This window comes from Bidens hawaiensis, unplaced genomic scaffold (assembly GCF_021521415.1).
Source record: "Bidens hawaiensis isolate Kalapana, Puna unplaced genomic scaffold, B.hawaiensis_p1.1 tig00070519_1, whole genome shotgun sequence".
In the NCBI taxonomy this organism is placed as follows: Eukaryota; Viridiplantae; Streptophyta; class Magnoliopsida; order Asterales; family Asteraceae; genus Bidens; species Bidens hawaiensis.
In genome coordinates, this window is record NW_027506652.1 from 1 (window position 1) to 23,644 (window position 23,644).

A 23,644-nucleotide genomic window follows, 5' to 3' on the forward strand; every position below is an offset into this window, starting at 1 on the left:
CCAACAATTCTTTAGCAATTGGGCTAACATCCGTTCTAATCATTTCATCAAGTCGTTCTGTTTCAATACACGCCAAGACAGCGGTGGGAGAGAAAAATGAACGAATGTAAAGAGACGATGATACATAAGGTGCTACACCCGCTAGCTTATGAAAGTGTTGTCTATGCCGGTCTAGTTGAGTGTCCTCATAAAATGTTTGGAGATATTCCGGGTGCAACACGATGTCCTTTCTTGGGGGCAAATCAAGAATCAGAATCATGGATGTCGAGGTGTTTTGAATCAATTCCACCAAAAAGTTAGGTGCATCAGTTGATGAGTTTAGATAGGCCGACATACTTGTGATGTTTAACGCCTCCCCTGATGGTAATTCACAGTGTAGCTAGCTTCCAAGCACAAAATCAATCTTGAAAGCACCGCAAATTCCAGTAAAAATGTGAGTACTTGATTTCAAGCAAACGATTAAACAAAACTCATATGGAAGGAAGTTTTCCATCTATCAAAAGTACTCTAAGCATCCAAGTTAATCTTTATATAGTAATAATCGAAGCATTAAATTTGTGACACCCAAATTTAATAATCTATATATTGCCTAGGCTCAAATGAAATAAAAACTTTTTCAACCGAAATACCCAATCCAACTTTTTTTAAAAGAAATGGTTTATGATTATTTTTACAATATTCAAAATATCTATTTTATTTATAAAAAAATACATTGTTAAGAATAAGTATTTTGTTAAAAATAATAAAGTTGTATAAAAGTATTTTGTCGAACCAATAGTATGGTGGCACGTGACGAATAAGATAAGCAAACAGTTTTCAGTCTTTCTTTTATATTATAAAAATAGGTTTCTTGAAAACAACTATGTTTTAAAAATGTTTATATCTAGATGTACACGCAAAGAAACTCAACTAAACAATGTGTTTAGATCATTTAAAGAATATAAATATTATAAATTATTAATTAAATTAAAGGTGAAATTAGTTACAAGGAAAAGTAAAAAAAATTGTGAACCACCTATTGTGTAAGATGTGGCATGGCGGAATGTTGCAACCTAAGTTGCTCGGCCAACCGGCTTTGAAGAAACACTAAGTGACCCGGTACAGATTATAGATAATCTGAGGGTTAAGTAATGTTTCCCACGAATGAGGTCTAGCTGAGAAGGCTGTTTTTCAGGAGACCTGCAAAACAAACACCGTAAGCTCGTCACTGAGAAGGGGGAGGTTCCTCCTTGTGACCACCCTCCGGCGTGAGAATCAGACTAGGTTGCTCTGAATATAAGTGTATATTAAGAGATTGCTAGATAACTGGATAGCAGATGATCTTACCATTCCAAGATGTTGGAGTATTTATAGCCGAAGGTAGGTTTTCTAGAAGGTACAGCCGGCTGAATAGTATTCCTATTCACCAACAGTGGACTATGCACAGGCCATACTGGTTGGTGGGTAGGTTACGGCCAACAGTAACAAAGTCGGCTGCACTATTCCACCAACTGTAGATTATGCACGTCCTACTTACTGTGGATTGTACGCAGGCCATGCTGGTTGGTGAATAGGTTACGGCCAACAGTAACACTATTCCACCAACTGTAGGCCGCGCATGCTCCTCAGTAAGGGTTGGTGAGTAGGCAGCGGCTAATAGTGAAACAGTACTAGAGGGTGCTCCTCCTCGTCCTGTTGTCGATGAGCTGTCACCCTGTGATTGGCTCATGGGCTGTTCTGGTCAGATCGTCTGTCCTATCCATACTTTGGTAGTATGGTACAAGAGATCTTTCAGAATCAGACTGGCTCATTTAGGCGGGATTGTTCCCGCCTTGCTCATCCCTTCATGTGACTACTGAAGTAGCTAATGTCTTGTGCGTGTAGCCCTGCTGTCTGCGGTTAGCCTTTCCTGATGGCTTGTATCCGCAACTGCGGGAACAGGCGGGGTACTTCACCATTGGGAGGCTTTCCCTGCGTGTTCAGCTTGTGTACTGCGCGTAAGATCCTATGAGCATGGTGGGTCCTGCGGGGAGCAGATGGCCTTTGCGCAGACGTCCCTGCTCCAGGTGAGTCTTGCGGGGACCAACTGGTCTCTGCTGGGACCTACCTCTTCAAGTCCCCCCAGTCCCATGTTCTTCTCATGAATGTTTACTAAAGTGAGGTGAACTTTTGGACTTTGAGCAAGGGGTTTTGAAAAGGGTTTCTAGTTTTAAGGTTCTCCGTGGGGATTCTTCCCGCGGGTTTCCTAATGTCACTTGCAAAAATTCCCGATTTTTTTGCTTGATCTTTGGGTATGATGCGGGTAGGTATGTAACCTTCTCGCAAGTCAGGAGCGTTGAGTCTCACTTGTGTGGATTCTCCTTGAGGTTTTAGTGGTTTGAACATAGTGATCATTATGTTTAAACCACCAATTCCATCCTGGAGCCTCAAACAATGTAGTTCTCGACGTTCCCGCTATGCGGGGATGTTATTTCCGTTTCCACAAGCATTGCCCAGAAGATCCTTCCTGGTTTCAATTCCCTGCCGAGCGCTAGGTATGTGAAGGGTTTTGCCTTAACACTGTACCCGCGCTCGTCTTACGGTTACTTTACTTTCAAGGTACTCCTGGCGTCAATTCCCTGCGGGTGCTAGGTACGTGAAGGGTTTTGCCTTAACACTGTATCCGCACCCGTCTTATAGTTACTTTGTTGCCGGGGTATTCTTGGCTTCAATTCCCTGCGGGTGCTAGGTATGTGGAAGGTTTTGACCATAACACTGTACCCGCATCCGTCTTATGGTTACTTGGTTGCCAAGGTAAGGGGTATTTTCCCGCTTACTTTTGAATCTTTTTGAATTTTGAATTTTGAAATTCGAAAGTTGGTGAGGATAAGAACAATCCAAACATCTGAAACGTCGTGTGACGGTTTCTTCTGACTGTGTCAGGACGTGCAGGAATTTATGGTGACGTGACAGAACATGGTCATTCCAGTCGCTTTTTCAGGCGCTGTGGGCGTGTTTTTTCGGGCGCGTGGCCGCGAAGTTACTGGCACGTCCTTTCAACAGCTGTTGCCAGCTTGCTTTTTGCCACGTGTCATAGTTTCATTGCACTGTCGATTTCTTTCTCCTCCGCATTAAATTCACCGCATTAATTGCGATTACTATATAAAGGGGAAGAGGGTTATTTGCAATTCACACTTTCACCTCTCTTCTTCTTCTTAGTGATTTCCGGCAAATACTCCCCTTTTTCAGGCAAGCATTTTCCCGAAATCACTTCTTTCTGCAAAAATGTCTTCTCATGACGCTGAAGCTGTAGCCGACGATAGGAGTACTGCTGGCGAGTGCCAGTGTGCTCTACCTGTCGATCAGTACCAGTACATCGTCAGGAAGTTCATGCTCGAGTCTCTCGAGCCTGAGTTTCCTGAATCTCACCAGACTGTGTACGATGCCCCCAGTGGCAAGATCGGGGTATATGCTGCATTTTTTGTTTATGGAAACCTTAGGTTCCCATTGACAAAGTTTATGTACCGTGTCCTGGAGAGGCACGGGGTGCACCTGACCGAGGTGCATCCGATGGCGATTTCCAAGGTCCGGCACTTCGAGTGGGTGTGCCGGATTCTGGGTATTGAGCCCTACGTGGACCGCCTGATGACCTTCTATACTTGGAGGTGCGTCCAAGGGTGGTACACCCTGACAACCCGTATAAAGGGTTTAAAGATCTGCTTGACCGAGCGCAGTCTCCGATCGTGGAAGCGGGAGTTCTTCTACATCTCTGCCCGCGCCATCCCCATTGCTATGAAGTTCAAGAAGGGTCAAGCGCTTCCGAGCCTTCACGCTTCCAGCTACCAGGAGGCGGAATGGTTCGCGAAGATATCCCGGGTCCAATCTCCGGTTTACCGGTTTGCGGAGTCCGGGATGGTGCTGCTGGGGATGAGCCGGGTATGGAAGGATGCGTCTCGGTTTCCTATCCTTCTCGAATACGGTTTGAACTCTATTCCTTATGGTATGTCTTGTCTTTCTTGCTGATATTAGTTTATTTTTCTAACTGTTTCTTTTCTTTTAGAGGGGAATAATTTGGAGTCGCTCCTGTTCCCGCGGGAGGCTGACCGTCCCGTGCGGGTGGGCACTCGTGCTCTGGACGACAATGAGTTGCCCATCCTGGAGCAAACGGCGGATAGGTTTGTGGAGGTCTATCCGCCAGGCCAAGAGATCCTGAGCCACCGGCGGCCAGGTAAGGAGATATTTTATCCCGAACCCCTCAATGCTGTACCCGCTGTTGGAAATCCTTACATCCTATCTTCTTCTGAGGAATCCGCAGATGGTCCTCCCCTTGTGCGGAAGAAGAAGACTGCTGCCGGCGTGAAGGGAAGGAGAAGGCCACAGCTGATCCAGTGGTTCTATCTGACACGGAGTCAGATAGTGAAGAGGTGGCGGGGAAGCCCGGTGGTGAGAAGACCACTGCTCCGGAGGCTACGACCGTTACCTCCGGAGAACCACGAAGACGACGGTGACCGGTACCAAGAGGCCGGCTCCATCGGGTTCCTCCCCGCCCGTCCGTACGTTCAGGGTCAAGAAAACACGTAAGTATAATCATAATGCCTTTGTAGATTTGTCACTTCATAATTTTCTTTTAACACTTTTTTCTTTGTGCAGGCGTGGATGTTGACGCAATCCTGGGTGAAACGCAGGGGAGTACCTCCTCGCCAATGACGGTAGGCTCGGTCAGCCTTCCTGAGGCGTCGACCCAGTCGCCTGCGCCTGCATCCGCTGGTCCAGTTGCTCGTTCCATCGAGCCAACTGTTCCGGCCGAGATCGACGTCACCGCCGGGCCGTGAGTGCGATTTTTACAGCATCCTTCACGGAACCGGCGGTTACTGCTGCTTTTAAGGAGGCGGCGACCGCGGCGGAGACTACGACGGCGACCACGGCGGCTGCCACCATGCCCGCGCCACCGGCACCGACAGCCGGACCATCAGGTACGCGCAGGGCTTCCCGCCGATCTTTGCCACCTTCCCATCTGCCTGACCTGTTGGATGGATTTCCTTTAGGTTCAGGTGATGGGTTTGGCGGATATCGGCCTGTCATTGACCCTACAGGTGCGTAGGGTTCCTTTGTTTTTCCCCTTTTTTTATCATCTTTTCCTTACTGTCTTTGTTTCTTTTGCAGTGTCGGATTCCAATGAAGTGTATGTTCCACGATGGAACATACGCCGAGGAACAACCCTTCGTACCCCTGTGGAGTGCGTGGACTGGGCTCGCCACGCTGCTCCTCATGGTGCGTTGGGGGAAGCCATGGCTAGCTACCAGGAGGGTAGGCTAACCAATGAGCTTCGGGTTCTCCAGGCCCGGATGCAGCCGCGCATCGAGCTGCTTTGTCGTGAAAACGACAAGTTGAAAGCAGCTCGCGCCAAAGACGTATCTGAAGCGCGTGCTCCGGGAGGAGAACCAACAGCTGGCGGCAGCTGCCGCCACCAAGGAGAAGGCCTTCAAGGCCCTCGAGGTTGAAGTTCAGGCGCGACTCGAGGCCCGTTCCAAGGCTGCCCAAGCTGTGAATGAACAGCTTCGGTTGGCCAGGGAAACTGCGCGAAACGCAACCGAGAGGGCTGCCCAAGCTGAAGCCGTTGCTGAGCCTCTGCGTTTGGAGAATGAGGAGCTGAAAGGCAAATTAGAGGCTCTCCAACGCGCTCATGATGCCTTGGCAATGGAAGATGCCAAGAACTCCAGAAATCCTGGACCAGAGGGGGGTGCTTGACCAAACCGAGCGGAAGCTTAAGGGCGTCGAAGAGGCTGCCGCTAAGGAAGTTTTACTTGCCAACCTTAACAAGAGCGAAGCCGAACGCGCCCATACCGAAGCTCAAGCTGCCCTCCGATGGCTTCTTCGAGAAGCGTTGCCTCAGTATGTTTAGATTTATTTTCACGCATTTCTTTGTAAGAAAAGGTTCTAATACTTGTATTTTTTTCTGTAGGTTGTGCGTCGGGTCTTTTCAGAGACCTCCTACGATGATGCTATGACCGCAGCCCTCAACGCTTCTCATGATGATGGGGAAAAGGCCAGCTTCATGCTTGGTCTAGGGTTTGTTGAGAAGGTGTCCCGCCTTCCAACTTCCCTTTGTTCGATGTGGATACCGAAGCCATTTACGACCAAGCATTGAACCAATACGCCGCCTTCCCGCATCCAGTGGTGGAAAAGGTGGATGAAGTAGCTGTTGCTGATGATGGGTTAGCTGTCCTCAAAGCTTTCCTCGAACCACCCCGTTCTTCTGACGGAGCGGGTCCTAGTGGAGGCGGCCCTGAAGCTTGACCCCGAAGATCCCTTTCCATTGCTTAAACTTGTATAGATTCTCTTCTAGGCGGGTAGTAACCCGGCCATTCTTGTAATATATTATTGAAATATAAATCTTTTTTGCGTATAAGATTGTTATTTCCTTCTTTGGATTCCTTGCTTTATAAACTCATGACTTGCATACTTAGTTTAACTTAGCAATTTTCCAAGTGTTCTAGAATAAGTTAACCTCTTGAACGTGGTTGATGATGGGTTAAAGTTTCGCTTCCTCTTTCGTGATTGTGCGGGTAGAACCGTCACTTGCACTTGGTAGGATGGCTAAACTTTAACCTTTATCTGACCTGCGTGCAGGTTTTCCTCATTTCTAAGTATTTAGGATAAGTTAACCTTTGAACGTGGTTGATAGTGGGTTAAAGTTTCACTTCCTCCTTCGTGATTGTGCGGATAGAACCGTCACTTGCACTTGGTAGGATGGCTAAACTTTACCCATACCTGACCTGCGTGTAGGGTTTCCTTTTTTCCTTGTATTTTTTTTTTTTTTTTTTTTTTTTTTTTTTTTTAGGATAACCTTTGAACGTGGTAAATGATAGTTTAAAGTTTTGCTTCCTTATTTGTGATTGTGCGGATAAGACCGTCACTTGCACTTACAAGGATGGCTAAACTTTACTTACATCCTACCTGCGTGTAGGTTTCCCTTATTTTTAACGTTGTGTTTATGCGGGTTTTGCCGCCTTCCACACGTAACGACTTACTTCTCCCCCTTTATGGTAAACACCGGCACCAGTGGGGAGTTCATAAGAATAAAGGTAAACACATTATGAAAGGAGAATCATTTCCATTAGAAGTGGCTCTTGGCCTTTTCTTTACAAGTATTGGAATTGATCTACATATAACATTTGCGTAATTGAGCTCCATTCCATGTTCTTGGGATGGGAGTGCCATCGAGCCTTTCGAGCCGGTATGCGCCCTTTCCCAGAACTTGTTTGATAACATATGGCCCTTCCCAGACTGGGGCCAACTTTCCTGGGCGTTCTTGGTTCGAAGCCTCGTTGTTACGCAGTATGTAGTCTCCTTCCTTGAAGTTGCAGAGTTTTACCCGCGTGTTGTAGTACTTTTGCATTTGTCGTTTGTAATTCTCTTCACGCACTGCGGCTAAATCTCTGCGTTCCTCGGTTAGCATAAGATCCAACCGTCTTTCCGCATCATTGTCCTCTGGCTGACTCAAGACCCTTGGTGAGGGTAGACCAATTTCGACCGGGACCATGGCTTCCGTGCCATAAGTGAGGCTGAACGGGGTTTCCCCCGTACTGGCCTTCTTCAGCGTTCTGTTTGCCCAAAGGACGTGCGGAAGCTCGTCCACCCAGCCGGATCTGTGTTTCAAAAGTCTTTTCTTGATGCCTTCGACGATGCTCTTGTTTGCTCTCTCCACCTCACCATTACCTTGCGGGTGTGCCACTGAGGTAAAGGTGTGGGTGATTAGAAGTTCTTTCAGCCACTGTTGTAGCTTCTTGTCAGCAAAGTTGGTGCCGTTATCGCTCACCAAATTCTGTGGAAGTCCAAAACGACAAATTATAAATTCCCAAATAAATTTTTTGATATGCTTTGCGGTTGTTTGGGCTAAAGGTTTTGCTTCTATCCACTTGGTGAAGTAGTCGATGGCTACCACTAGGAACTGAACATTTCCTGCTGCTGTAGGAAATGGGCCTGTCACATCGATGGCCCACTTCTGAAATGGCCACGAAGAAGTGACTGGAACCAGTTCGTTTTTTGGGCGATGCGTGTTAGGTGCGTAAAGCTGGCAAGACCTGCATTTTCTGATGTATGCCAGTGCATCCGTATGCATCCCCGGCCAAAAGTATCCCGCGTTGTTTAGCTTGGCTACAACAGCGCGGGGGCCTGCGTGTACCCCACAGATGCCTTCGTGTACTTCCCTTAGGAGGTAGTCGGCATCTTGGTTGTCCACGCATCTCAAGAGTGGGCCAAGAAAGTTACGTCTGTAAAGGATGTCATTGACGAGTTGATAATTCAGTGCTTTACAGCGTAGTTTTCTTGCCTGTGTTTTTGACTCTGGTAGTATTCCTGCTGCAAGGTAATTTATTATTGGTGTCATCCATGTTTCTGTATTGTTCTGGATGACACAAATTTCCTTGTGCGGGACTGATGGTGCTTCGAGGAGTTCAATGCGGATGTCCTTTCCCAAGTGGGTGAAGGCTAGTGATGCAAGCTTGCTTAACGCATCCGCAGATTTGTTTTCGCTGCGCTTGACGTGTATGACTTTACAATCACTAAAATCACGCATAAGGGTTTTTTCCTGGGCGAGGTACAGGGCCATGGTGTCATTCACAGCCGTGTATGTTCCATTTATTTGGTTGGCCACCAGCATGGAATCCACGTGGGCTTCTAAGTTTTTCACTCCCATCTTACGCGCAATTCTCAAACCGGCCAAGAATGCTTCATATTCGGCTTCGTTATTCGTACTTGGAAAGTCCAGCCGAATAGCGTAAGTATATTCTTGGCCTGCTGGTTGGTTAATTTTAACCCTGCGCCTGAACCCTCGTTACTGGCTGCTCCATCAGTGTAGAGTCGCCAGACATCATTGACGTCCTGTGCTGGGGAGGGTTGAGCCTCCTCCTGGCACTCTTTTTCCCGCGAAACGGGGACTTCTGCAATAAAATCGGCCAAGACCTGGCCTTTTATGGCTGGTCTTGGCTTGTACTTAATTGCATATTCTCCCAATTCAATTGCCCATTTGGCTAGACGTCCCGATAATTCGGGTTTGCCTAGAACATTTGAGAGTTTGAAGTTGGTGAGAATGGTGATTGGGTGGCCCTGGAAATATCGTCTTAACCTGCGTGAAGCGTGTATAAGTGCTAAGACCAATTTTTCGAGGGTAGAGTACCGGGTTTCTACGTCTGTTAGTACACGGCTAACATAATAGATTGGCATCTGGATGCCCCTTCGTTCTACTAGCAAGACTGCCCCGTGTAACACCCCGACCAAAGGCGGATTATACATCGGGGCGCCACATATTGTTTCATTACTCGTGACACTATTGGTGTCAATATTTATTAATACACATTTTATCGCGCACGCGCAGCGGGGAAAATAAAGAACATAAATCAAACATAAATCAGTATATTATAAATTATAACATTCAAACAACATGAATTTGTCTTGATACATTTTAATTCTAGGTCCAAAAGTAAAAACGTCCTACGTGTCCACAAGCTCCAAAACAGCTACTGCAAACCTGAACATGTGTTAAAATAAACGTCAAACACTTGCGTGTTGGTGAGAAATCAAGTTTAATAGATAATCATAGATAATCATAGTAAATCTGCGCGCAACACGTGTACGTCTAGAGTTTAACAAGGGTGTAATCAGATTGTGATCAAGCCTAAGATAGTTCATAGATCATAGTTCAATCCATGCTCCCAATTGAGCATAAAAACGAGAAAACATCTGTGCAAGTGTAAACAAAGAAAACCGTAAACGATAGGTCTCCCGTGTTCAACTAATGGTACCAACGGAACTGCGGAATAGGCCGAACAAAGCGGTTAATGATACACATACAAATAAACAGCCAAGTAAACGTCCTCAACACATGGGATACTGCGCGACTAAAATTTCATAAACAGTTTAAGACTCAGTTTTGTATGAACACATGAACATCCCAAAGCATTTAAAAATAAAAAAAGGGATTAGATACGAGATAACTCACTTGATAAAGATGCGATGTAAGATAATGCAAGAACCAACTCTTAAACAAGCAAAGTTAACCTATAATTAAAGATTATGCTTCAACGATCGGTTTTAGGTCTAGGTAATAAGTTAGCATAATTAATAAGTAAATTATTATATATAATATATATATATTACCGGAAAAGCAGGGCAGAACAGGGAGGAATACGGAGGCAAGGGGAAGACGGCAGAGAGAGCAAGGAGGAAGAGAGAAAGAGGGAGGAAGAGATAATAAGTGTAGTGTGTGAAGTGTTAAGAAAATAGCATTATATTTATAGGCAAACCCTAGGGGACATAAACCCTAGAAAAGATCTCCAAAAGTAAAAGAAAAGATAACAGCAAAAAGATTCCAAAAGCAAGATCTCAAAAGATAACAAAAGATATCAAAAGCAAAAAGTAAAAGATCTCAAAAGATATGGCAGCAGGAAAAGAGGAAAAGCAAAAGGGAAAGCTGTCAGGGAACAGTAAAAAGCATGGGCGGAGACAGAAAAAGGTACAGGTTAAGCATGGCAAAAGCAGATCCTCAAAAGATAATGTCAGTCACTTTATCTGTCAACCAATGGGGTTGGTGCGCATGCTGCGCCGAAAGTAACTTTTCAGACAAAGCAGGTTAGGTCAACAGCTCAAAAGATAAGACAACACAAAACATACAGGCTGGAATAAACAGAAGATACAAGGGTTAAGCGCGGGAAGGCTGAGTGCGCGAGCGCGAAGGCTGGCACAACAACCCTTAGCGCACTGCGGGAAGAATCGCATCCTTAGCGTGCTGCGTGAACTAGAATTCTAAGCGCATTGCGGGAAGAACATGCATTCTTAGCGCGCTGCGAGAAGAGTTCTCTTCACGCATCGCAGGAACAAGATGTCTTCACGCAGGCTTCCATGTAAGGAGTCTGGCGCGTGGAGCTGCAGACATCCTTAAGCGGGAGGAACCAAAGGACAAGCAAAGAGTTAGAAGAAAGGCTTAAGGGCGGGACAGCGACAAGAGGGAACAGAAGGCGGAAAGAGAGAAGAGGGATGGGACGGCGGAAAGAAAGAGAGAGAGAGGCGGGAATGAACAAATAAAATAAATATATTTAATTTACTCAGTTAAATTTACAAAGATTAATAATAAACTTTAAATCATAAAAAGAAACGGATCAGAGAAACGGGTACCTGGGTCGGGTCGGATTCGGGCAGTTGTCACAGTCTCCCCTACTTTAAGAAATTTCGTCCCGAAATTTAACTCGCAGTAGGTGGCGCAGAGAAAAGGTACGGGTACTTGATCTTCATCTGATCTTCCCTTTCCCACGTGAACTCGGCTCCGCGCTTGGACTGCCAACGAACTTTAACAATAGGGATGCGACTGCGCTTGGTTTTCTTCACCTCGCGATCCATAATCTCCACGGGCTTCTCAACAAAATGCATAGATTCATCAACTTGAACTTCATCAAGAGGAATGTGAAGGTTCTCGTCAGCTAAACACTTCTTGAGATTGGATACATGGAAAGTCGGATGCACATTGCTGAGCGCGGGCGGCAGGTCAAGTTTGTAGGCAACTTTTCCTATACGCGCGAGAATCTTGAATGGTCCAACATAACGAGGCGCAAGTTTACCTTTCTTCCCAAAGCGGACAACACCCTTCCAAGGCGACACTTTGAGGAGAACAAGATCACCAACTAGAAATTCGAGAGGCTTTCGCCTGCGATCAGCATAACTCTTCTGTCGGCTTCTGGCAGTCAGCAGATGATCACGGATCTTGGCGATTTTATCGGTTGTCTCTTGAACTAGTTCGGGTCCTGTGATTTGAGTTTCACCCACTTCGCTCCAACAGATCGGGGAGCGGCACTTACGACCGTAAAGTGCTTCAAATGGGGCCATACCAATACTAGAATGATAGCTGTTATTATAAGAAAACTCGATCAAAGGTAGGTGTGAATCCCAATTACCTCCAAAATCAGAATCACAAGATCGAAGCATATCTTCAAGGGTTTGAATGGTTCGCTCAGACTGTCCGTCAGTCTGAGGATGATATGCTGTACTCATGTCCAAACGGGTTCCTAGCGCAGATTGGAGAGATTTCCAAAAGCGAGATATAAAACGGCCATCGCGATCGGATATGATGCTCAAAGGAGTACCATGGCGGCAGACAATTTCCTTGACGTAAAGCTGCGCGAGATGCTCAACATGGTAGGTTTCACGAATGGGCAGAAAATGAGCAGACTTGGTCAAACGATCCACTATTACCCAAATGCTATCATGTTTGCTTGCTGTCAAAGGTAACTTGGTAATAAAGTCCATTGCTATACCTTCCCACTTCCACGTAGGAATTTCTGGTTGTTCGAGCAAACCAGATGGGCGTTGGTGTTCAGCTTTAACTTTAGAACAAGTCAGGCACTTAGCTACGAACACAGCAATATCCTTTTTCATGCCAGGCCACCAATAAGTAATGCGCAAATCCTTGTACATCTTATCAGCGCCAGGATGAATAGAATATCGAGATTTGTGCGCTTCACTCAGGATATCAGCGCGAAGATTCTCATCACAAGGGATCCAGATGCGATTGAGATAGCAGAGAATTCCACTCAGATTAGGGACAAAATGCGCTTCCGCGCCACACGCTAACTCGGCGCGAAGGTTGCCATTGCTGATGGATGCGCGCTGCGAGTCGCGAATGCGCGATTCAAGACCGTTTAGGATCGGCGCGAAATGAAGCTGGGTGCGCGGCAAGATACAGTTAAGCTGGCTGGGTTTACGGCTGAGCGCATCAGCTACCACATTAGCTTTACCAGGGTGATACCGGATCTCACAATCGTAATCGCTGATGAGTTCGTTCCATCGGCGTTGTCTCATGTTAAGTTCCTTTTGATCAAAGATATGCTGAAGGCTTTTATGGTCAGTGTAGAGGATACACTTGGTACCATAGAGGTAGTGTCTCCAGATTTTCAAGGCAAATACAACTGCACCAAGTTCGAGATCGTGAGTTGTATAATTCTTCTCGTGAATCTTAAGTTGCCTTGATGCGTAAGCGATAACCTTGCCTCGTTGCATAAGAACACAACCGAGACCTTGGTTAGAGGCATCACAATACACAACAAAATCATCACTTCCCTCAGGTAGCGCAAGAACAGGAGCTTCACACAACAAACGCTTGAGCGTTAGAAAGGCTTCTTCTTGCTTCGAGCCCCAAATATACGGTTTACCTTTGTGCGTCAGAGCTGTTAAAGGCAAAGCGATCTTTGAGAAGTTCGAAATGAAACGCCGGTAATAACCAGCTAAGCCCAAGAAGGAACGGATTTCGGTAGGAGAGGATGGCGTAATCCAGTTCTTGATTGCTTCAATCTTGGATGGGTCGACATGAATACCCATCTTGTTTACAACATGACCAAGAAACTGTACTTCATTAGACCAGAATTCACACTTGGAAAGCTTAGCATAGAGTTGCTCGGTTCTAAGCTTTTGCAATACCAATCGGAGATGTTGCTCATGCTCGGTCTTGGTCTTAGAATACACCAGAACATCATCGATAAACACGATCACGAATTTATCCAAGAAAGGCCTACACACCCGATTCATAAGATCCATGAAAACGGCGGGTGCGTTGGTTAAACCGAAGGGCATGACCAAGAATTCAAAATGGCCATAACGAGTACGAAAAGCAGTCTTGGGAACATCTTCATCACGAACACGCAACTGGTGATAGCCAGAACGGAGATCGATCTTGGAGAAACAAGAGGCACCTTGGAGTTGATCAAAGAGATCGTCAATACGCGGTAAGGGATACCGGTTCTTAATGGTGAGTTTGTTCAACTCGCGGTAATCAATACACATGCGAAACGATCCATCTTTCTTTTTAACGAACAACACCGGAGCACCCCAGGGAGAAGAGCTAGGGCGAATAAATCCTTTAGCAGTCAACTCTTGAAGTTGGCTGGCCAATTCTTGCATCTCAGCGGGTGCAAGACGATAAGGAGATTTGGCTACGGGGGAAGCACCAGGGACAAGATCAATACGAAACTCGACTTCACGAGCGGGAGGGATACCAGGAAGATCATCAGGAAAAACTTCAGGGAAGTCACGCACAACAGGGATATCGCGAAGCTTCTTTCCTTCATCGGGTTTAACCACATGGGCTAGAAATGCAATACACTTCTTCCGCATGAGTTTCCGGGCTTCGGCGCAAGACATAAGTTTAAGACCACTGGAGAGTTTTTCGCCGTAGATATGAAGATCACCATTTTCTCGAGGTATGCGAATCAATTTCTTGGCGCAAATAACTTCGGCGCGATTCTTCGAGAGCCAGTCCATACCAATGATAACATCAAAGCTTCCAAGAGGCATGGGGATGAGGTCGATCAGAAAATCGTTTTCGTTAAGGTTCAGCGTGCAATCTTTAATCACAGCGTTTATTAAAATAGTTTCACCATTAGCCAATTCAACTGAAAAATCTTCTTTTAAGTTATCGCGCGGTCGCGCAAGCTTCCGCTCAAAGGCGCGAGAGATAAAACTTCTATCGGCGCCAGTATCAAAAAGTACAGATGCATAGTGACCGTTAAGTAAAAATGTACCATTAACTACGTCGTTATTCGCTTGCGCTTGGTGCGCGGTTATGTTAAAAGCTCGGCCTCGCGCCACTTGGTTCGAAATTTGGTTCACCGGATTCGCTTGAGTAATCTGGACTTGTAGCCTCGGGCACGCGTTCCGGAAATGACTGGGATCACCGCAGTTATAGCACGACCTGGGTCGTGGGTTTTGGTAAGTTGGCTGTGGGTTCTGCGGGTAAGCTGGTGGTGTTGGCGCAATCGGATTGGAGGGAGGGGTTCTACAGTACTCAACGGAGTGACCTACGCGGCCACATCGGTTACATTGTCGACACGGGACTTGAGGTGGGTGATGAAGTCTACAGGTTGGGCAAAAGGGTTGGTTTCCTGTGTAAGGTTTCTTAGTTGGCGGGGCAGGGAGTGCGGGGTTGGTTAAGGCATAGTTGTGGACTACAGGAGGTGCTGGGTAGGTTGACAGTGGGTTAGGCGCGTAAACTGGAGGTTGGTAAATGGGTTGTTGGGTAATGGGCGGGTTGGTAAGCGCATAGGCTCTGCGCTTGCGTTTGGGGTTATTATGGTGTGAGGGTTCTGGTTTGGTTTCTGATGGTTCAGGGACAGTCTTGGTGGGTTTGGTCTTCTCAGCTCCCCGCAGGAACAGGGTTCCTGCTCTGACATGGTTGTCGCTGAGCACAGCGGCCAACTCGATGGCGTCAGAGAGGGTTGCTGGGTTTCTGGCCCATACGGAGTCTTGAATTTCCATGGGGAGACCCCCAAGAAACTTCTCGATGGCTCGGCGGGTAGGGGTAACAAGGTGAGGGACCAGTAAGCTTAGCTCGTGGAAGCGCGTCGCGTACTCGCGCGCTTCGCCGCTGTACTGTTTCAAGTTCCAGAATTCTTCTTCCAGGCGCTTGACTTCGTTGGGAGGGCAGAATTCTCGCATTAGGAGATCCTTAAATTCTTCCCAAGGTACGCTAGAAGCAGCTTCTGCGCCACGCGCATGAGCTACTCCATTCCACCATGTAAGCGCCCTAGATTCCAGGACACTTGAGGCATAGAGGGTTCGTCTGTCTGAAGGGCATTGGGTATGGAGGAATGTGTTTTCAATTTTCTCCAGCCACTGGAGCATCACGGTGGCTCCCTCGAGGCCTGTGAACTTGGGTGGTTTACCCGCATGAAAGGATTTAATGTTGTATCCGGAGGTGTTGGCATTGCTTTGGTTTAAGGCTTGGGCTATTGCGGCGGCCATTTCCTGGGAACGTTGCTGTTTACGCCTGCGCGATGCTTCTCTCTGGCGATAGCGAGCTGATAGTGGAGGCATTCTATAAAAGTTTTAGTTTTAGTTAATAACTTGGTTTCAGCGCAAAGTATAACCTTATAAAACTTGTTTCGCGAAGTTACATGCTATCAAATGCTGAGGTAAAACATGAATTTAAATGCAAACTTAATACAGATAACGAATTCGAATTTGGGAATCGACAATTCATGTATCATCATGACTTTCCGAATTCTCAATTTAAAATATACGAGTAAATATGTATTGGAGATTGACGATTCATGTATCACCATGACTTTTCAATCTTCAATATAAAACATACAAGAAATAAGCATTGGAGATTGACAATTCATGTATCACCATGACTTTTCAATCTTCAATTCAAAAACATAAAGTAAATGGGAATTGAAAGTCAACTATTCATGTATCACCATGACTTTTCGGATTTTCAATTCCAACAAACGAATAAAAATCGAAAAATCGCGAAATAAAACATAAAACCATACGCTGCGTAGGTGCCAGCATATCAAATAAGTAACGAGTAATTAACAATAAGCGCGCGGACATGAGATTTCTCTCAGGCGCGAGAGGGGACTCTTAGGTTTTCTAGGTCGTTACGTCTAACCACCTATCCTAAAGTCAACGAGCTCTGATACCAATCTGTAACACCCCGACCAAAGGCGGATTATACATCGGGGCGCCACATATTGTTTCATTACTCGTGACACTATTGGTGTCAATATTTATTAATACACATTTTATCGCGCACGCGCAGCGGGGAAAATAAAGAACATAAATCAAACATAAATCAGTATATTATAAATTATAACATTCAAACAACATGAATTTGTCTTGATACATTTTAATTCTAGGTCCAAAAGTAAAAACGTCCTACGTGTCCACAAGCTCCAAAACAGCTACTGCAAACCTGAACATGTGTTAAAATAAACGTCAAACACTTGCGTGTTGGTGAGAAATCAAGTTTAATAGATAATCATAGATAATCATAGTAAATCTGCGCGCAACACGTGTATGTCTAGAGTTTAACAAGGGTGTAATCAGATTGTGATCAAGCCTAAGATAGTTCATAGATCATAGTTCAATCCATGCTCCCAATTGAGCATAAAAACGAGAAAACATCTGTGCAAGTGTAAACAAAGAAAACCGTAAACGATAGGTCTCCCGTGTTCAACTAATGGTACCAACGGAACTGCGGAATAGGCCGAACAAAGCGGTTAATGATACACATACAAATAAACAGCCAAGTAAACGTCCTCAACACATGGGATACTGCGCGACTAAAATTTCATAAACAGTTTAAGACTCAGTTTTGTATGAACACATGAACATCCCAAAGCATTTAAAAATAAAAAAAGGGATTAGATACGAGATAACTCACTTGATAAAGATGCGATGTAAGATAATGCAAGAACCAACTCTTAAACAAGCAAAGTTAACCTATAATTAAAGATTATGCTTCAACGATCGGTTTTAGGTCTAGGTAATAAGTTAGCATAATTAATAAGTAAATTATTATATATAATATATATATATTACCGGAAAAGCAGGGCAGAACAGGGAGGAATACGGAGGCAAGGGGAAGACGGCAGAGAGAGCAAGGAGGAAGAGAGAAAGAGGGAGGAAGAGATAATAAGTGTAGTGTGTGAAGTGTTAAGAAAATAGCATTATATTTATAGGCAAACCCTAGGGGACATAAACCCTAGAAAAGATCTCCAAAAGTAAAAGAAAAGATAACAGCAAAAAGATTCCAAAAGCAAGATCTCAAAAGATAACAAAAGATATCAAAAGCAAAATGTAAAAGATCTCAAAAGATATGGCAGCAGGAAAAGAGGAAAAGCAAAAGGGAAAGCTGTCAGGGAACAGTAAAAAGCATGGGCGGAGACAGAAAAAGGTACAGGTTAAGCATGGCAAAAGCAGATCCTCAAAAGATAATGTCAGTCACTTTATCTGTCAACCAATGGGGTTGGTGCGCATGCTGCGCCGAAAGTAACTTTTCAGACAAAGCAGGTTAGGTCAACAGCTCAAAAGATAAGACAACACAAAACATACAGGCTGGAATAAACAGAAGATACAAGGGTTAAGCGCGGGAAGGCTGAGTGCGCGAGCGCGAAGGCTGGCACAACAACCCTTAGCGCACTGCGGGAAGAATCGCATCCTTAGCGTGCTGCGTGAACTAGAATTCTAAGCGCATTGCGGGAAGAACATGCATTCTTAGCGCGCTGCGAGAAGAGTTCTCTTCACGCATCGCAGGAACAAGATGTCTTCACGCAGGCTTCCATGTAAGGAGTCTGGCGCGTGGAGCTGCAGACATCCTTAAGCGGGAGGAACCAAAGGACAAGCAAAGAGTTAGAAGAAAGGCTTAAGGGCGGGACAGCGACAAGAGGGAACAGAAGGCGGAAAGAGAGAAGAGGGATGGGACGGCGGAAAGAAAGAGAGAGAGAGGCGGGAATGAACAAATAAAATAAATATATTTAATTTACTCAGTTAAATTTACAAAGATTAATAATAAACTTTAAATCATAAAAAGAAACGGATCAGAGAAACGGGTACCTGGGTCGGGTCGGATTCGGGCAGTTGTCACACCCCGGTTGCTCTATCTGTTGCGGAAAGGTATAGGATTAACTCCTCTCCCGCTTGTGGTGCTGTAAGCGTTGGAAGTTCGATCAGGCGTGACCGAATCTCCTGAAAAGCTGCTTCCGCTTCTGGTGTCCAGCGGAAGTGCGTTTTCTTCAGGCAGTTTCTCAGTGTTGACACGAAAGGAAACGACTTATCCGCATGGTTTGCCAAGAAGCGATTAAGTGCGACTAGTCGCCCATTCAGTGTCTGAGCCTGTTTGATGGTGGTAGGTGATTCCATTTTAACAATGGCTTCGACCTTTTCAGGGTTCGCTCTAAAGCCATCTTTAGTAACAATGACTCCCAAGAACTTCCCTTCTTCCATCCCAAATGAACACTTGCTCGGGTTGAGCTTCATGTTTATCTTTCGGAGCGTGTTGAAAGTTTCTTCAATGTCTTTCAACATCGCCTCAGGCTCGAGGCTTTTGATGACCAAATCATCCATATAGACTTCCAAGTTTCTCCCGATTTGGGCATGAAACTCTTTGTCCATTAGTCGTTGGTACGTGGACCCTGCATTCTTAAGTCCGAATGGCATCATTTTATAACAAAATGTACCATCGGGCGTCCGAAATGCGGTTTTGTCCTGGTCATCAATGGCCATGTGGATTTGGTGGTACCCCTTATACGCATCCAAGAAGCATTTAAGGCGAAATGGCGCCAACGAATCCACTTTGAGATCAATTTCTGGTAACGGATAACAATCTTTGGGGCATGCTTTGTTCAAATCTTTGAAATCTATGCACATGCGCCATTGTTTGTCATTCTTCGGTACCATTACGGGATTTGCAACCCATGTTTGATATCTACTAACGCGTACGATGCCTGCGTCAAGGAGTTCCTTGACTTGGGTTCTACACGCGTTAGTTTGTTCAGGCCCCATTACCCTGCGCTTTTGTACGATTGGCGTTAACAGCCGGATCGCATTTGAGCTTATGCTCCGCCTTACTTCGGGGTACACCAGTCATGTCAGCTGGTGTCCACGCAAAGATGTCAGCGTTTTTCTGCAGTAAGCGCTTGAGTAAGGTGCGGGTGGGATCAACAATTGTTGGTCCAATGGTAACGGCCTGGTCGGGGTATTTGCCATTGAAGGCCCATTTTTCCGGTTCAGTGATGGTTGGTTTAGCCTTCTTCGGTTTGGGTTTAGATGAGACAGATGCAATGCATACCTGGGGAATGCCAGAGATCATTGCTACACCCTCAGCTGTTGGCCATCCCATCATGCCGTGGACTAAAGATACCACGGCGTTGAATCTTGCCATCCCATCTCTTCCGAATAGGATGTCGTATGTGTGGTGTGGCTTTTTCATCACGACAAAATCCACGTCTTCTGTGCGTGAATGATTCCCATCAGTAAGAGTAACGGGGAAAGATAGGATACCCAGGGGTGTTTCTGTACTGCCATCAAACCCTTCCATTGAAGCGTAGACCGTTTCCAAGCGTTCCTTGTCTTCATCATCCAGCTTATCAAAGAACTGCCTGTACATCACTGTCGACGAAGCGCCGTTGTCAGCAAGAGTGCGGGAGGTGATGTAGTGCCCCAGCTGGCTTCTGATGACGATGGGGCCTTCTTTGCTGGGGCCTCCTGGCACTCGCGGGAAGCGCACCTCAGCTTCCTTCCACGCGCATGGTTCTATCACCCGTCTTTTTCTTCCTCTGACCTTGCCATGAACCATGTTGATGCTGATGTCGACGGGCTTTCGTCCGTTACCTCTGTACCGGTTGTCATTCCTTCCTCCCTTCCTGATCGATGCCACGAGATGTGCAAGCCTTCCATCCTTAACAAATGTTTCAATAATATCCTTCAGGGATGTGCACTCTTCAGTACCATGACCCTTTGTCCCGTGGAAATCACAGGATTTGCTTTGATCCGCATTAGGTTTCTGCCGGATCGATGGGGCTTTGGGCCATGGCAATTTTTCCGTGGCAAATATCTCCGTGACGCTCTTTGTGAGTGGCGTCCACCGGTGTTTTCGATTTGAAGGGTGTGTGTTGTCCCTTCCGCCAACAAGAGGGCGAGAGCTGGATGAGGTGTCAAAGTTTACCCTTGACTGCCAAATACCTAGCCTCCTCTTTTTGTTCTGCCGGGCGATCCGGACATTGTTCTCTCTTGTCCTCTGCGTGTAGAGGTGCGTACTCTGGGGAAGGTCCCTTCCCAGTTGCTTTTCCGTCTCGGCAAAGCGCTTTGCCGCCGTCATGATGGCATCCCATGTGGATGGCATGCCATCCTTACCCGTCAACGTGCGGATAAGTTCTGGGTATTCGGCGCCTTGGATGAAGGCGGCGCGAACCAGATCCTCACTTATGTTGCCGAGACTAAGCTTTTTAGAGTTGAAGCGAGTGATGAAGTCTAGTAAAGATTCATCCTCCTCTCTCACGCAGTTGAGGATCGTCCACTGCTCTTCAGTGTACTTCCTCTGTTGGCTGAAGTGCTGGCTGAACTTGTTCTGAAAGTCCGCCCAGTCATATATGTGGTGGATCGGTAATCGATCGAACCATGCCCTGGCTGCTCCGACCAGAGTCATCTGGAACATGTAGCACCACGTGGGTTCCGTCCAGTTGCTGACGGTAGCCCCCGCAATGAACCTGTTCAGATGGTCGTCTGGGTCGGATAGACCATCATAAGTGCCAATGTTTGACATTTGTTTGGCACTTCTTGGGGCGATTGCCTCCGCAATGTCTCTTGCGAATTTTGACCTTCCTGCATTTGTGGCAGTTGGTCTAAAGGTTTTGGAGAAGTCACGCGGGTTTCTCTCCGCGATTGGTTTAAAAGCTTCCCCAAAATTCCTTTTTGGTTGGACGTCCGTGTCCTTACGCTTCCCTTTCGCCTTATGGCGAGGGTTCGCGTCGGTATCAGACTCCAACTCGTCTTCTGAGTACTCGCAGTCACTGCTCATATTGAGGTGTTGGCGAGTACTGGTGAATTCGTCAGCCTGTTGGGCTGAACGCAAGCGTTCATCCAATTCGGCTTGGAATTCTCTTTGCCGTGCTTCGGCCCACGCCTTCACTTGATCTAGTGTTTGGCGAGGGACCTTCGTTCGTTTTTCCAGTTGGGTATCGGTGAACCCCAATGGAATATTTACTCCACTTGCCCCGGCTTGGGTAGTCGGGGTAGTGTTCGTAAGGATTGTATAACCGCCGGTGTTCCCCCCAGTTGCTGGGGTGGTTACCGGGGTTTCTTGGTCAGTTACAGGCCTTTGGACCGGAGTAACGTTAACCATTTCTTCAGAAATTGTGAAAACTAAAATAGTTCTAGCTTTTATGCACGGATGGCGCCAATGAAGAAACACTAAGTGACCCGGTACAGATTATAGATAATCTGAGGGTTAAGTAATGTTTCCCACGAATGAGGTCTAGCTGAGAAGGCTGTTTTTCAGGAGACCTGCAAAACAAACACCGTAAGCTCGTCACTGAGAAGGGGGAGGTTCCTCCTTGTGACCACCCTCCGGCGTGAGAATCAGACTAGGTTGCTCTGAATATAAGTGTATATTAAGAGATTGCTAGATAACTGGATAGCAGATGATCTTACCATTCCAAGATGTTGGAGTATTTATAGCCGAAGGTAGGTTTTCTAGAAGGTACAGCCGGCTGAATAGTATTCCTGTTCAACCAACAGTGGACTATGCACAGGCCATACTGGTTGGTGGGTAGGTTACGGCCAACAGTAACAAAGTCGGCTGCACTATTCCACCAACTGTAGATTATGCACGTCCTACTTACTGTGGATTGTACGCAGGCCATGCTGGTTGGTGAATAGGTTACGGCCAACAGTAACACTATTCCACCAACTGTAGGCCGCGCATGCTCCTCAGTAAGGGTTGGTGAGTAGGCAGCGGCTAATAGTGAAACAGTACTAGAGGGTGCTCCTCCTCGTCCTGTTGTCGATGAGCTGTCACCCTGTGATTGGCTCATGGGCTGTTCTGGTCAGATCGTCTGTCCTATCCATACTTTGGTAGGTATGGTACAAGAGATCTTTCAGAATCAGACTGGCTCATTTAGGCGGGATTGTTCCCGCCTTGCTCATCCCTTCATGTGACTACTGAAGTAGCTAATGTCTTGTGCGTGTAGCCCTGCTGTCTGCGGTTAGCCTTTCCTGATGGCTTGTATCCGCAACTGCGGGAACAGGCGGGGTACTTCACCATTGGGAGGCTTTCCCTGCGTGTTCAGCTTGTGTACTGCGCGTAAGATCCTATGAGCATGGTGGGTCCTGCGGGAGCAGATGGCCTTTGCGCAGACGTCCCTGCTCCAGGTGAGTCTTGCGGGACCAACTGGTCTCTGCTGGGACCTACCTCTTCAGGCTTGTTAGAGGTTGAAAAAAAAATGCTTTTTTCATTTTATTATTATTATTTTTTAAATATACATGGCAACCAACCCGAGGATTAAGTCACCAATGTAGGCGAGTTATGGTTCATGTTTCACTCTTCCTGCTTATTTCCATTGGTTCATAAACAAGTCCTTCATTAGATTATGGATCCTATATATAATGGCCACTTTTATTGATAAATGTTAAAAGTTATTAAAAAAATGTTAATGAAAGTACCGGAGAAGAGTCGATGCCGGATCGTAGATGAAGAGCAGCATGAGCAGTTCCAGTTTTATTTTGGTAAGACTGTACGTATGACGGCAGACGACACGGATTAAGGAAAGAACCAAGGCGGCATTCGACTGTGGATACCAAATCTACCATAAGTTGTTTATGTGACGTGGAGACGTAAGGGAAGTCCTTAAAAACCGAATGGCTATGGTGTTGCGGTGGCGGTGATGCGGAAGAACTGCATGAGAACCGAGGTCTTGTCCTTGGTGGGTAAGGGGCAGGGAAGTGGACGGCAATGGTAGCCATAGTTGTAGCAGCTTATGCTGAATGGTAGTTGTAGCTAGGCTGCCTTTAGTTATTTATTGAGGCTAAATTTCAAAATCAATTAGTTAATGTCAGCTTCTATTAGTAGGACTAAGTAGATTAAGCACTCAACTAGCTTTATTTAGTTAAGTATCAAATTCACATGTCATTCATTTCATCTTCTTTCAATACGATTGATTACACCTTGAAACACATTCCTATACGGTTGTTTAACCTTTGGCATGTATATTCTAAATAAGTTCAAAAATCCTCAACTTAGTCAAAAACTGCAGTATAGAATAAAAAGTAACTGTTAAATTGGTCGACCTCTAATGAGTGGTTGTGATTAATTGTTAATAATTATATTACATTTTTAATTTAAATAGTTGTTGCAGTATGGTTA

The 23,644-nt window shown here is 45.9% G+C and overlaps 1 pseudogene; it reads right to left on the reverse strand.

The window, feature by feature from the left end:
- Positions 1-4: 4 nt before the first annotated feature.
- LOC143618355 (red chlorophyll catabolite reductase, chloroplastic pseudogene) lies at positions 5-23,244 on the reverse strand (annotated as a pseudogene).
- Positions 23,245-23,644: the final 400 nt, after the last annotated feature.